Source organism: Pyxicephalus adspersus, chromosome 6 (assembly GCF_032062135.1).
Source record: "Pyxicephalus adspersus chromosome 6, UCB_Pads_2.0, whole genome shotgun sequence".
NCBI classification, from domain to species: domain Eukaryota; kingdom Metazoa; phylum Chordata; class Amphibia; order Anura; family Pyxicephalidae; genus Pyxicephalus; species Pyxicephalus adspersus.
In genome coordinates this window covers 89,647,580-89,663,352 of record NC_092863.1, presented here as the reverse complement: position 1 = coordinate 89,663,352, position 15,773 = coordinate 89,647,580, and positions in this window count along the sequence as shown.

Below are 15,773 nucleotides of genomic sequence, written 5' to 3'. Positions count from 1 at the left end.
TATAAGATCTTTTTGCTGTAAAGAGTGCATTCCTATTATGAACATTGTTTTCCAAATACATACTTCCAAATGAGATTTAGTTTATGTATTACTTTTCTATTCAGAAGTCTGATGACTAGTTGGATTTACATGCACCAGCCTATCAACACATCCAAAGAGGATATGAACCTACAAGTTCATATGAATGCAAATGAAAGAATGGAGCAGGGGTGCAGAGCAGCCATGGGTGGGTTTTGTGCAAGATCCAGTTAATGTTCCTCTTTGCTATTGCTTCCTCCCCATTGGCATGCCATATCCTCCATAACAGAAAGGATGAATGTGTCAGCAACTTAGAAAAAAATGTTTCCATTGTTTGTAAATGTTCTATAATATTTCCTAATCAGTTAAAGTCTTTAATCAGTTACAAATGTTAGACTATTTTTGTAGTGTGTTGCTTAGAAGTTATGCCATAAGTGAAATAGTAAAAGCATTTGACATCATTTAATTTAATTTTTATTTCAGTATCCAGGGCTTTTGTGCCTGCATTCCAAAGAAGCAGTCTGTTACTGTTACAAGGGATGTGATCTAGCTTCACCCAGTACACATGATGTTACCCATAACACTGCAAAAGATTATCCATCTATTTATCATATCTGCCCCTAGGTTTACATGATTTGGCGCTTTTTGAATTTTCCCTTTTAGTTAGGTTGTGCATGTGCTACAAGCTGCCCAGTGGACTCAAAGCTTCCATAATGGGTCAGTTTACATAAAAAGTAATATTTATTTATTGGTGAATCAGGGAATATGAATATACCCCTGGCAGTTTGTAATCCAGTAGATACCTTTGCCAGAATTTGTAGCTCTGTTTACTAGTGAGTTTTGAGTGTCTTTTTCAACCTTTAGGAGTTCCATTTCCTTCTGTTACATTCTCCGGGAGATAAAAGTATGAATAAAAATGAAGTCCCAGAGTAACATTTTATTGCCTGCTCTTCCTACCAGTAGAACCATTGAATTTCCACTTCTTGTAATAGGATGAGAATTTTATTCCTTCTGCATTGAAATCCTTGCAACCTTGTCATACAGTGTATCAGATGGTCCCAGATCTTAATTTACTCTTTCTGTCTGTCTTGCCTATCTATTCCCTTCTCTGCTAGCTCTACTGTTCAGAATTATATAGCTGATATCAGATTCATTGGATCACAGGAATGACGATGAAGCTCCCTGTTCACCTGTTACTGTCCCTCCACATTCCCTCCTATATTAGCATCATTCATTTCAAGGAGCAGCCCCAGAGTTGTAGCCTGCATAGAAGATAAAGGTGTACAAGAAAAAATATTCATGCAATGCAGATTCCATATAACTTATGGACCTTATGATAGCATTGAAGATATTTCTGCAGCAAGATCACAGCTAAGAAAACATCTTCATGATACAGTCATAGGGAGGGAGATTTGTACAGGTATTTTTTGAGATCAGCTTTAAGATGATTACATTCATTCGTATTAATTGATGCATATTTTTAAAAATAAAAAAATCAGAAGTCATTTACAGTTTTAAAGTTTTACATGCAACATGTTTGAGTTTGTAGTATTAACCAGTATACCTTTTGTTGTTTTGTTGTTCAACATGAGCAAGAAATGTGGTTCCTTTTGTGGAATATTGGAATGTGTGTCACAGTGATGAATGTGCCAATAATATTTAATCTTTCCTGTCATTCACTTCCAGGACACTGACCCATTAAAACTTTACCAGGAATCACTCTCGGTATGCTTATCCTCCACAACCCTCGGAGTTAGAGACTATACACAGCCATGCTGGTAAATACCATGGACAATCTTGATGCATTTGGTGCCTGCAGACCTGGAGGTATACTACCTAAAACCCTTGATGTTCTTTGGAACCATTTAACATTAGTCATGGCTGCACTTTGATTGACTTGCACTGATTTTAAAGCCCAAATCCGGCCACAATGTTTATTTCAGTTTTGGATAGTGTAGAAAGGGTTAGATACTATCAATCCTCATTGTATTCTGGGAATCTGTATGGGGAGATTTAATCTCATTTACCATCTCAATGACCACACAGAAAATGAAGGCAAATCTCCTGAATATGGTTTCATCTAGCCACAAACCCAAAAGAGGTTTTAAATCTGTTCTCACTGATCTAATCATAAACTAAAACATGGAGATCAGAATGCACATGGACTTCAAGGTTACCTTACTATAGCGGTTATTCTAACTTTATGCAATGGTTGTAAAAATGTTAGGTGGTGGAAGAAACATAATTAAATTTATGACAGCGGCAATGATAAAACATGATATTATGGCTTCCTAAAATTCATGTCACACTGAAATCTTCCAATCTGCTAGTGGTGCTTTGCTAACATTCAGACAACACAAACAGCAAATTGTTGGTAGATTGGAACCAAATTGTGGAGTCCAATTGTATCTCATTCTGTAGCTATTGATATTCTGTTACCTGAGACCCTGGATACATTGCAGTTGTCCAGTTTGCCTTACCTTAAAACCAACCTTGATCAAATAAATATTTATTTGGTTACTGATCAAATATTAAAGTATTATTAATATTACCAACTTGTTGTGATGGGTACTCTTGTTACATATGTACATACTATCGGCATGTACAGTTCTCCTTTATGGAATGTTGGAATACAGTTAGGAATGTCATTTCTTTTTGTGATCTCAGAATTCTGGAATGTGATGTCATAGTGATGAATACTCCTGCTGAACTTTTTATCTCTGCTTGCTATCATTCACTTCTATCGCACTGATTTAGCTCCACAGAACACAAAATACACAATGTATATAATTCATAAACATATAATACAAAAGAAGCTTTGTATGATAGTGGGCAGTATGTCAGCAGGAAAAATCTCACCATATTTAGATATTCCGAGACTTGCAGAATCACTGTTCTAAAAAATGAAATAATCTTGCATTTACTTGGTATTTCATATTTAATACCAACTCATTTGAATGTTCTACAGACATGTGGGGAAAAGTTCTTTAATCCGGTATGAAATTACTGTTTGAAGTTTAACACATACTCATTTTGATGTTCCATGAAGAATATTTTAATATCTTACATAATTTTGTTTGGCATTATTGACTTCTTAGGGTGACTACTCTGTCCATCCAATCGGCAGTTGTGCAGACCTAATCCTACACTATAATAATTTATGATAGAAGCAGCTAAAAAGTTAAAAAGCTATAGGTGCCCCCTTGTATAACTGCACGAGTCTCACATAGCTAAAAATAGCTATGGCCTGGGGCTCCTAAAATGTTATACTCAAGCATGATTAAGGACAAATCTTTCTATGAAAAGAGATTAGTCTAAATTTAGCAGTTTATCTCAAATTAAGTATAAAAGAGATTGCCATATTTGGAATGCCATTTATTTGGTGAACCAAAATATGTCAAATGGGACAGGTTATGTAAGGCCCTGGTCAGCACCAGTACTCACCAGACACCAGTCCCCCAATCTAACACCGCAATCTTCACCTTTAGCAAGTCCCCGCTCAGCCTTGGGAGACTAGTTGCGTCTCCCAGCACTCGGTTGCTCCCCATACTTAATGTGCAAAGGATGGTGTCTGGGGATGGGCCGGCAGAGGACCAGGGGCCCACAGATTAAGCAGTACAAGAACTACAAGGCAAATCCAAAGTGCAAAGCCATACATGGGTGATCGGTCCACCAAACAAGGTACAGAGTGGCAGAGGAATAGGCAATGGTCAACAATAGTAAATAACACAAGAAACTCTCCAGCACAGATAAGCCCAGTTAAACGCTACAATAGACAAATGAAATCCAAGAGCAGAGCACCTATAAGGACCCAGCAGCCAATGGCAGCATGGGATTGATCAGGAACCATTCTGCTAACCAGCTGCAGCACAGCTGCAAATCCTCTTAAGCTGTGCAGTCCTAGTGCCATGGATCCTGAGAGAGAAAACACAGCTTAAGGGAAACAAGGATGCTGCCAGCCGCAGAACACTTATTCCTAGACCTCTTCTGCTGCTGTAAGCGCGGCCACCGGAAGGAATAGGATGGGCACGCTCTTTTGCGGTGGGACACCGCCCGGGATTGTTGGCCAGAAGAGCATCTCCTACCCGGTTCTTTTTGAGGCTGGCCACATTTCACAATACAGTATACATGCAACATGACCAATTATGAGGCAGGTATGACAATTAAATCCTGAGTAATAACAGGAAGGTCTTTCACTTTCCCTTTCTACCAATTGTTTCAAGTAAAGTTCTGTAAGTTGTTCACATATTGTCATGCCATGATACACATGGTCCACCAAAGCTTACAATGATGCAATTCCAGACATTACCAATGAACAACGAAAGGTAAAGAAGCCTTCTTCAGATTTCCAAACCTTTTTGAATTCTTGAACATGCTGACCCAATCATCACCAACTCATAATTTATCAGCAAAACTCCCCATTCATATGATATCAGTCATATGACCAGAAAAACGCCTTCCTGAAGAGTCCACCGGGAATTCTTTACCTCTTGGTGCACTGATACCACATTCCTCATTTGATAGAGATCACAATTTGAGTGTCAGGGGAAGAAAAAGATGAGCTTTAGATGAGCTGTGGAACTATACAACATCTGATTACTGGTGTCTCTAAGAGTGCTGAAAACACAATGGAGCTGTGGGGCTCGGAGTCCCCCTCACCTCTCACAGTTTCAATCATCACGGTGTCTGCTTGGATTTTCTTTGCCCCAAACAATAACATGGAGGGCCGTCTTCCTTTAACTTTAGGACAATTTATCAAGCAAAGGAGAAAAATTGGAATTGTTTCAATAAAATGGAATGTGTTATGAAAGAGTAAGAAGTGCAGAAACTTGTAGAGATGAGCCAGATATCAGGTGTGCCCTGTATGGCTGCTGTAAAAAAAAAGGAAAGTAAGGCATTTGTCACACGGCCTACCAGAGAAAGAGGGATTAGGAGATAAAAAAGCCAAGGGGTCGCTTTTCACACTATTGCACTGCAGTAAAGTTATGTTTTAGTAGAATTACAGTTATTGGTGCAATTTGGTGCTATGCAGATGGAATGGCATCCCAATGCACCTGCTGACAGATGGCAGGATGACAGCATGCTAATATTATATATATGTATTATTTACTCCTTTAATAGGTCTAAACAAAGTCTGCTTCTTTCAGTGTAATACTTAACTATTTTCCTAGTATTTTACTGCTTACAAATTTTGAAGGAACCACCAAACTCTCCCATTATAATTGAAAAGTATGAAAATGTTAAAAAGTATGTTTTTTCTTTGCAGGTGCCTAGCAGGGAGTGTAGTTGTGTTGTTCCTAACTGCTCTATTAGACGTATGCTTTCCAAATGCCTATTAAGCATTTTTTAAGGTGATTTGAAAGATTTTTTGAAAAAGTACAAATGGATTGTTCCCAATTTTTATACTCCTGTAGTTTCTGTGCAAGACAATTGCAACTCTAGAAAACTGCTCCTATATTATTCTTCAGGCACCTGCTAAAGCCTATCCTAACCGCCTATGAGTAGTGATTAAAAATGGTTATTCGGTACAGTAGGTGGTAATCAAAACGCATGAACGTCCTTGTGAACAAACCCTGTGGGTTAAGAATGATCTGATTGATAACACTGGATATTCTGGCCTTAGCTCAGCAGCCCATAAACCACACTTGTCAATCATTGGAGATATATGCAGATTTGTTTTTACATCTACTTCTAAAAAATCAAGTTCAAATGCAAACATTCTGAATTTTCTTTTTTTTACTGGTTACATCCTTGAAAAAAATGCCCAAAACTAATCATGGTTTGAATTTTGATATACTTCAAATAACAATTGGATAGAAACATGAGTTCTTCCATTGCTTTTAAGCACTTATTGCTATGCTAGAATGAGTATACTACACTGACTGTATGCTTGTTCAAGGGCAAGGTAACTAAATCCAGATCAAAATGACTCTTTGCACCTTTGGGGTTCGTTTTTTGCTGCCTGGGTACAGAATAAATAAGTATAAGCTTAAGCAAGCTCAGACAATCGACCTTAAAAATTCCCACTGTAGACTTTTATGAACTTTATATGACACACATATACCAGTTTATTAGTGTTTATCATCTGCACCTTTTTCTTCTTCTCTCCACTAAATCTTTCCTTTACAACAAAATGCCTGAGCCATTGAAGATTTGATTGTGGGGACAATTAGTGACATGCTCATGACTCTGTGCTTTGTAGTATGTCAGCACTATATAAAAACAAGATATTAATAGTAATGTGAAACTAAGGTGCAATGGCTTTTAAATAGTTCCTGAGGTTAAGATTCTTTCAACTATTCTGAACCTGTTCTTGTGTAAACACAAATGGTGCATACAATGATCGTCCTTTATTCATACGACCTAAACCTTTTTCAAAGTCCTGGTCTGGTAAATGCCTAAAAGTGTAAGCTGGAGGTAAGGTGGCCATACACTATATGATGGCTGCATTGCCAGTGTAAACCATTAATGTTTCCATGATTGATTTGCACACATCATCCAGCAAAGTGGACCTTCAGCCGGGGACACTTCTTGAAAACCAACAGATCGAAGAGCCTCCCAACATTTACACTAACCACCAGCTTATAGATTACCATCAAATTAATTATTTATATTGCATCCAACACCGATGGTGTATGGCCACTCTTAGGGTTCTATTTATAAAGCAGTGAATCTGACATTCCCTCAAACATTCTCTGGTGGAGAATCAATTACTACCATTGGAACACATTGACCTGGAACATTTTCCACCAGGGAATATTTATTGGAATGTCAGATTCCCTGCCTAATAAATTGAGCACTTAGACTTTTGTCCCCTATTGTTCATTCATCTAAGACCTACTCACATGGTGAAGCCACTGATCCTCTTTTTATGTAAAAAAACACAAAAACGTAATCCTTTAGCAGGATCATGGGGTAATAAAATTATTCCAGAGGGGACAGGGAAAATCTAAAGCTGTGGTGTTAGTGCTATTGATAGAGCATCATACATATTTTTAGTAAAGCTATGCTGTGAGAAATGTTTTATGAAGATTTAGGCCTTGATTTATTATTCAGGTTTCCTGGATCTTCCTTGATAGTCTATCTTCTATCATACAGGTTCTCCCTGGATGATCTATCTTAATTTGAATAAATCAGCCCCATTGTGAGAACTCTGAAAGGTAATAAATATTTGTAACATGTATATTGTGTATCTGTAAGGAAATGCTAAACTGTAGATATGTGTTAGTGATAGCTATATTGTAGCTGTACATGTGTAATATTCCTCTTGTTTTCCAGCCATAAACAATCCTGCCTGTTAGGCTAAATTCACAGTGGCGGTGAGTTTGCGGTGCATCTACTGCTTCCTCATGCAAAAGAACCACTCTTTCTACAGTGACACAACATGTAGCGTCTCCCTGCGGCAGCCCCATAGAGAATGAATGGGGACAGGAACAGTACTAGTACCACAAACCACCGCCAGCTGTCAAATGTGCAGAACCAGCGTTACCACTCCTGGAAGTTGCAAGGGATTGTCTGATTTAGGGGCAAATGAACGAACCTGCCTGTAGGCCTCTTTTAGATGTACATCTAAAACCACATGGGTTGCTGCTTCCAGATGCAAATCAAACCGCTACTTTTTGCCTAGGAGTGCCAAACTGCACTGCAGGTCAAGGTGTTTTCATCCATTGCTCTTGCATTTGTAGTGGTGGTGTTCTTCTTTGAAAGGTCAGAAGCATGGGGTATTTTCCAGGAACACCACTGCAAGCCCACCCCACTGCAAACACAACTAAGTACAAACGTGTACACAAAATGGTTCCCAACTGACTCCATTTAGTTGAATGGGAATGTTGGGGAGCTCAGTTGAGGTGCCATGTCCGCTGCAGTTTTTACTTCATGTCTAGAATTAGCTCTTTGGTACTGGGGTGACACTGTCTAGAAAATGGTGATGATGATGGAAGGAGGTGGCCTAATTTGCAACAGCATTGCCACACAATCTTTTATTCTTATATCACATCAGTGTCACTGTGGATAAGGTGTTAAAACACACTGGCTTTGTAAAACCCTTCAAAAAATGTTCCGTTGTAAGGTTTTAAGTTTTCTCAGCATCTGGATCTTGACGACCATTTTTGTTGAGTACTGCCATTGCTGTCCAGTTCATTGAACATTGTGTGCAATCAAATCTTTGGAGAAATCAAGCTGCGTGCCTCAGTGAATAAAACTGCTCCACCAATATTATTTCTTCCCCCATCTTCTTAGTAATAAAAAGCCAACCAACCCTTCCATGACCCCCTATAGGAAGCAGTGGGACTTTCATTCATTTGGAGCCGGTGTTAATTGTGATTGAGTAAAAGCAGGCTATCCTGAGATTGGTTTCATGGCTGAGTGCCTGGATGAGATAAGAGCCCTGTTACTTATGAACCTGCTAATCAGGAACAAGTTAATTTTTATAGAGATCGGAAAGCAGTTAATAGGGAATGTAACTTGTCTGCTCCTGTACTTGGGTAGCTAATAATTACATCCTGAGAAATTCAGAGAAGGTTTATTGAAGGAAGACCTCTGAACTAACTTTATCTTCTAAAGGGAAACACAATGTTTTGGAATCCAACCAGTATTATTAAATGGGCTCTGTGGTGGTTTTGTATATATTTTCTTTGTTTATGGTTTGGAATGACAAACTAATTAAAATAAACATATTGTGGTGGTCAAGAAAATATTGCTTTAGAATTGCATGTACTCAAATATAGCCATTGGGAGCTTCCAGCTCATTCTTTGCTTCTATATTTTATAGGGCTCAGTAGCTCAAGCTGTAATTGACACAAGTAAATCGTTCACAACAATGACTCCTTCCCTACCTTGCTTCCCTATCATTCTGAGGTTTAAATCAGAGATATGAATAAAAGGAGACCCCTGCTGTTGTTCCTCTAGATATTCTCCTGCAGAAATTTGTATGGGGATGAGGTTTAATCTTTTGGGCAGAACATGTACTCATATTAAGAAGCTTCTCTAAGCCACTAATCATATATATATTATAACTAATCATATATAAAGAAATTGGAAAGGTTTATGATTTTAATAAATGTATATATTTCAATCATTTTATTAGAAGAATGAGAGGTTAAACCTGAAAAGGCAAAATTCAAGCTAATTAAACAGCTTTAGGGTGATTGCAGCCATTTGGTTATTTTCACAGTCTCCATATTAGTCCTTATTTCCTGTAAATTAGAGTTTAATTCTAATATCTGACTTTAGAGTGGAACCAGGACAGGCGAAGTCCGCAATAAAGTAAACTTACCTGTTTGCAGTTTTTTTTATCTCGACTTTCCCTCTCCTTGCTCCATTGCTGGAATCTTCACCTGGTACTGGCACCTGGACTTTATTGGCTATGGCAGAATCACGTAACTATCTTGCATGCACACAGGGGTTCATTCATTCCCGGCAGGATCATATACAGAATTGTGCATGGACACCTTAATGTACATTCTATATAAGATAATGAACAGGCTGCTATTTTAGTCATGTTTATATTGCTGTCTCTGTTCCTATAGAAGGGATTCACCTCTCTAATTGTACCTAAATATGCTTTTTATTGATTACTTCTAATTTTCTTTTGTGTCTCTGGGACAAGAAGAAAATCAGAATATACTCTTTTTCTCTAAACTAAGACTAATGTCATTAATGCATGCTGCAAAAAAACATTGTCTCAGTCTTCTCTCCTCCAGTAATTAAACCAAGCCTTTGTAACAAGTCACAAACCGAGAGGTTGCAATAGGGGGTAATCTAAATCAGAACACCCGAAATGCTTGTGCTATCTCTGAGCATACATCCCAGTCTTAAGGTGCGTACACACTTCCAATTTTTATCGCTCCAATCGAACGACGAACGATCGATTGGGCAAAAAATCGTTCGTAAAAAAGTAACCAACGACGCCGACGAACGAGGAAAGTCGCTGGAAACGAATGACCGGACCGACGGATCGGATGACGATCGTTGAACATCGTTCGTGTGTACGGTCGTTCGTTGATCGTCCATGTTCAGAGCATGCGTGATGAACGAACGTCCGTTCACTTTCCTGTCGTGCACATAGTTCCTCTATCGCTCAAACGATCGTATCTATTGTGTATACAATATCTATGAACGATCGTGTCGTTAACTCTATGTGCAGGATCGGTGCTATACGATCGTTCGTATATATCGTGCATGAACGTTCGTCGTTCGTTTTCCAACGATAATAATTGGAAGTGTGTACGTAGCTTTAGAAGTATATGATCAAAGATGATATAGTTCTTCTGTAAAGAAAATGATAAGGGCATGTCAGTGGTAGTACAATGACCTCTGAATACTAACATACTGTACTGTGGCCTTTTCCCACACAATTCACAAAATTTTCCCTCAAATAGATTTATTTAGAAAAATGTGGGAATTTTAATTGAAAACATTTACAAAAAGACTCCTACTTGTTACACTTATACAATAAATACAAATATATCTGACCCTAGGTCAATCAAACTTAAAATGTTAAAAAAAGTAGCAGGTAGAGTTTTTTGGAGACTTTACATTTTGTACACCATTTGAAGTGAAGACATAGGGCAATTGTATAATCCTGGCATCTGGAAGGTGCCAGGAATAAGACCCCGGTATCAGCACAATATAACTTTTGCCCAGTGACCAAGGCTGCCAAACCTGAAAGATGACCAACATAAAAGAGACACCTTCCAGTCTGCTCTCCTCCATTGGAGGTCTGAGCTCCCCATTGATCCAATTTAGACGAGCCATTGAGAAAAGGCTAGAAGGTAAATCTGATATAATTTTAATCCATGTTGGACATTATGGCAACACATTCACAGATTTATTGTGGATTCCTTTCAATTTAAAAGTGTCTTTATATGGAAATTCTTTGCTGTAGTTTTGTTTAGAACAAGGAAGGATTAAAACTCTATGTACCATTGGTTAAACTTCTCTTCTCATCCTGCCATCAAGGTGCAACAGGAGAATTAGAAGAATTCTCCTAATCTCCTGAACCCTCTGGGCACAACTCAAAATTTTTGGATTTGCTCTTGTTTTCTGTTTTGGTGACAATGGCCACTAGTTCAAGTAGAATGATCAATCTACTAAACTGACAAGTAAAATCCCTTTCCTACTTTATGAAGAAGTAAAAAAATGTTTTGTAGGGAGATATTCTATGTATACATAGTGTGACCTGCCTATATTTTGGTGTGTTGTTCCAGGTAAAAGAATTAAAATATCCTTCCATGCCTAAGTTTTTATAATATATAAGGGGCAGACAACAGTTTAAGCTTAGTTTTCCTCTTTGTAGGTTCTCAATAGGTTAATCCAAGCTGAGAGTAAAAGATAAATTGCAATTCTGTTGATGTGGATTAGGTATTGCTCATTGTTACAGCAGACAGGATTGTGTTTTTCCCAGACACCACTCGACAAGCAGTACAATACCGCGTCCACATGGAGAGCTGCCATTCAGTAGAAAGCATGTGTCATTTCTTTCCAGATGCTAAAAATGGACACCATGGAAAGCTGAGCGGAGATCCAACGTATTAAAATATCCAAATGTATTTTCATCTGACTGAAAAACAATAAACCTTTAGCGTAACTAAAGGGAAAGTTCTGAGTTTCATCTTGAGCCAATAATGAAGACACAAGGCTTGTGGAGAAATGTGGCATTGTCAGGGCATTTGGCACTCACAACTTACAGCTAACAATTAAAGTGACCCTGTTCTTTTTCCATGCACAGATAAACAAGGTTTATATTTATATTGGAGCAGATTATGCCTAGCTTTACATATATTTTGTATCCAATACCCTGCATGCATTCAATACTTCTGGGTGTAAGAAGGCATGTGCCCCTACTTTGGTAACTGTGCTTGTTACCCAAAATTGATTTCACAGTAGGGGCTGGTAGAAGAGAACTTTAATATTGGACTTGTAATAGTGTTACTGTAAAAAACAATGGGCATGATTTATTAAAGCTGGGTGATCAAGCAACCCTGGAATGGATTTCTTCTATTTGCTAGGAAATATTTTAAATCTTTGACCAGATCATTTTCAGGTTTGCTTGATCACCCAACATCACTGATGAAAGTGTATCCTCTCCAGCCTTGGAGAGCTTTAATAAATCAGCTCCAATATGTCCGATCCTCCAGGTTTGAAGACCTGACCGAGTGAACTACTCCACCTAATTGCACACATCCTAATTCATCACATTTGCCACATCTCTTCTGTGCAAAAAATTAAAAAATGAACAGACATAACAAATGACTCTAGGATGCCTATTTAAAAAGGGGCCAACAGGCTGCCAGAAATGGCATTATTTGATACTGTGTAAGAAACAATGCCATTTTTCTGTTTGCCCCATATTTATAATTAGAGGTCTGTGTAAAGGGTCACAACTTTTCAAGAGGAATACCATCTTGGTACATCACCACTTTCACTGTTGAAGAATAAGGATGACCACCATATTAAAAAAAGTCTGCAATGGTTATGGCAAATGTGATAGACCACAATGGTAACCAATGGTGTTTGTCTTAAATACCTTGATCCCAACTTTTTTGCAATCACCAATTTTCAAGAGTAGTGATACATGCCCACTGTTAGCCAAGTGCCAATCACATGTTAGGAAGGTAGCGATCAGTTGCTCCAATAAAGTGAATGGAGCTTTTGATCTCTAATTGGGGGAACACAAAAACAATTATTAACCAAGATATATAAAAGTAAAATTTTAAAAGCACCAATAAAATACTATTTATTGATAGGTAGTCGTTACCGATAGTTAGATGATCACTATCTGCTGTTTGCCTCCTGGAAGTGACGTGGTGTTGGTAAAGATCTCGATGCTTGTCTGCTTCCTGCTGTGGTTCCCGCCAGGTACTGCTGCCATTTCAAAGCTTTGGGTTTGCCAGGAGGTCATCGCTCTGTTCAAATCTACAGGGTGACTATGGTAGTGCACAATAGGCAATGCCTGGATGTGACATCCTGAATCAAGAAATGTGCAAAAGGGCAGAACAATAGTAACCCAGAAAGGACCCTTGTAATGTGAATTATAACCCCAAATCTGGGACGCAATCTAACACATACAGTCTCACGTTCCCCTGAGGAAGCCTAGGAAAGATGAAACGCTTCGGGACAGTTATCCTGCCTAAATTTATGGTACCCCTAAATGGGATTAGGGACTTTTTGATAAGGAGAATTTTGTTTAGTCTTAAACTTCAATAAACCCCACAAATACTATAGACTAGACGACCTAATGTCATTGTATTATATTATGGTTGACACTTTTGTTGAATCTGTTTGTCACTAAAATACATGTTTGCCTAAAAAAACCCTCTTTTCCTTCTAATTATATCCCTTATTGTACAACCCTATTAAATAAAGACAATGCAGGAAACAATTGGTATTTGTAAGAGGAAGCATAGTAACATTCAGTATTCAGGTTTCCAAAAACAAATGTGAAAAAAATGAAAGGCTGTTTTATTTCATATGGAATGTAATGAAGAATACAGCTGATGAATGTGAACTAGCTACAATTTTTGGTCTCCTGATAAAACGGGTACAAGAGAAGCCAGCCAATGCCGGCACTATATAAATAATACAAATGATCTGTCTGTGGAAGCTCTAATATAGGGATTTGTATTACAAGATGGAATAACACTTCTCAACACGTCTCACTTTAAGAGCTCCCCTTTCACTCGCAGTGACTTGGTGTTTACTCAGAGTGAAGAGTCAGGACAGTACAAAGTGGGATAAGTGTCACACTGACACGGGTGAATGAATGCTAAAGAATAATGTAAACACACCATATAGGCAAAACCGACTTCCTATTACAACAATTACAACAAAGGGGCCGACAAATATTTGAAAAGAAAGCCAGAGCCTGTGATGTACAGAACCTCACCAGGGGAATATTCATTTCTCACTTATTTAATAATGTGCATAATACTTATTTTTTTGGTTGAAAAATTTGCAAACAATTTATTCTTTCATTCCCGCAAATCTGGAATGGATCTGATCCAGAATTCAAAACATTTGCTAGCAAATGACTTTGAAGAAATCCATTTCAGGTTTGCTGGATCACCCAGCTTCAAAAAAGAAAATGTATCCTCTCCAGCCTTGGAGAGCTTTAATAAATCAGGCCCATTAAGTAAAATAAAATAAATAAAAGGAGGTAGACATTTATCTATTTTCATCAAGCCTTCACTAACCTCTTTAGCTACAGGCACTGTGGAGTCATTCATCTTCAAAGCCAGAAATACTGATGCCCTCCAATGTGTCAATTCCAGAAAAAAATGTTTCATTTCATTTTGAATGGTGGGGGAAGGGTTTAAGTCAGGTTTTCATTGCTGTCCATATCCATATTGCAGAGGTTTTCTAGAAATAATAATAAAAAAATACAAGGGTGCAGACATAGGAAAAACACAGTTTTAGTAGAATGGGGAAGGGGGGTACAATTTATGACAAAGTTTACATCCTGATTCAGTGACAACTGCACCCTTTTGTTTTGGATGACCGTACTTTACATAAAATTAGAACCCCCCCCCTCCCTTTTCACCTTCCACAATTGAGTTATTTTGCACTACTTACCCTTTTGACGCTTCAGCTCAATTCCCATGTAAACCCCTTCCTGTGGATCCCAGCTGTTACCAGACACACCCAGGGCCGCTATTGCTGGAACTTTAAGACTTGAGGCAGGGGGCCCAGGAACTTTTCCTATTTTAGGGCCCAGAAATTTCTGATGGTGGTCCTGGGTATGTCACTGCTACCATTCAAATCTTTAATCAATATAATAATTGTAAAATAATAAAATTAATGTGAATAAATAAATCCATGTTGTGCTATTTTTGAAAATCACATGGGATCAGTTTCTCTTTTTACAGGTTAAGATATTTTGTACTTTTGAGCTGGTTATGATTGGTCACTTTCTCTTAAAATATCTTTTGTGCATTATTGTTGTCCACTAGTAGATGGCGCTGTGTCTTCATGTAATATGTTACAAACTATGTCTCAGCCAGCAAAAGTTTCTTATACATGGTACACTTTACCTGGTGACACACCGCCATCTGGTGGTGTGACCTAAGTGTAAACTAAGACAAATTTTCTTACGGCATTTTCTGCTTGATAAAAATCTTAGTATATACTTGAGTACCGTATTTTTCGGACCATAAGACGCACTTTTTTCCCCCTAAAGTGGGGGGAAAATCAGGGTGCGTCTTATGGTCCGAATGCATATTTTTTTACTTACCTGTATCCCCGCCGGTCCCCGCAGCCAGTGTCCTCTTCCTGTGTCCCAGCGTGCGGCACTTGTGCCCGCCCACGAAGGCGGCGCCGATTGGTTTGATGAATGCCGATCGGCGCCGCCTTCATGGGCGGGCACAAGTGCCGCACGCTGGGTCTCAGGGAAACACAGAGGAGGAACACAGACAGAGGCAGATAGCAGCCAATGTCTGTGTTCCTCCTCTGTAGGAGGCTGCTATCTGCCTCTGTCTGTGTTCCTCCTCTGTGTTTTCCTGTCTTCCAGCGTGTGGCACTTGTGCCCGCCCATGAAGGCGGCGCCGATCGGCATTCATTAAATCAATCGGCGCCGCCTTTGTGGGCGGGCACAAGTGTCACACGCTGGAAGACAGGGAAACACAGAGGAGGAACACAGACAGAGGCAGATAGCAGCCAATGTCTGTGTTCCTCCTCTGTGTCCCAGCGTGCGGCACTTGTGCCCGCCCACGAAGGCGGCGCCGATTGGTTTGATGAATGCCGATCGGCGCCGCCTTCAT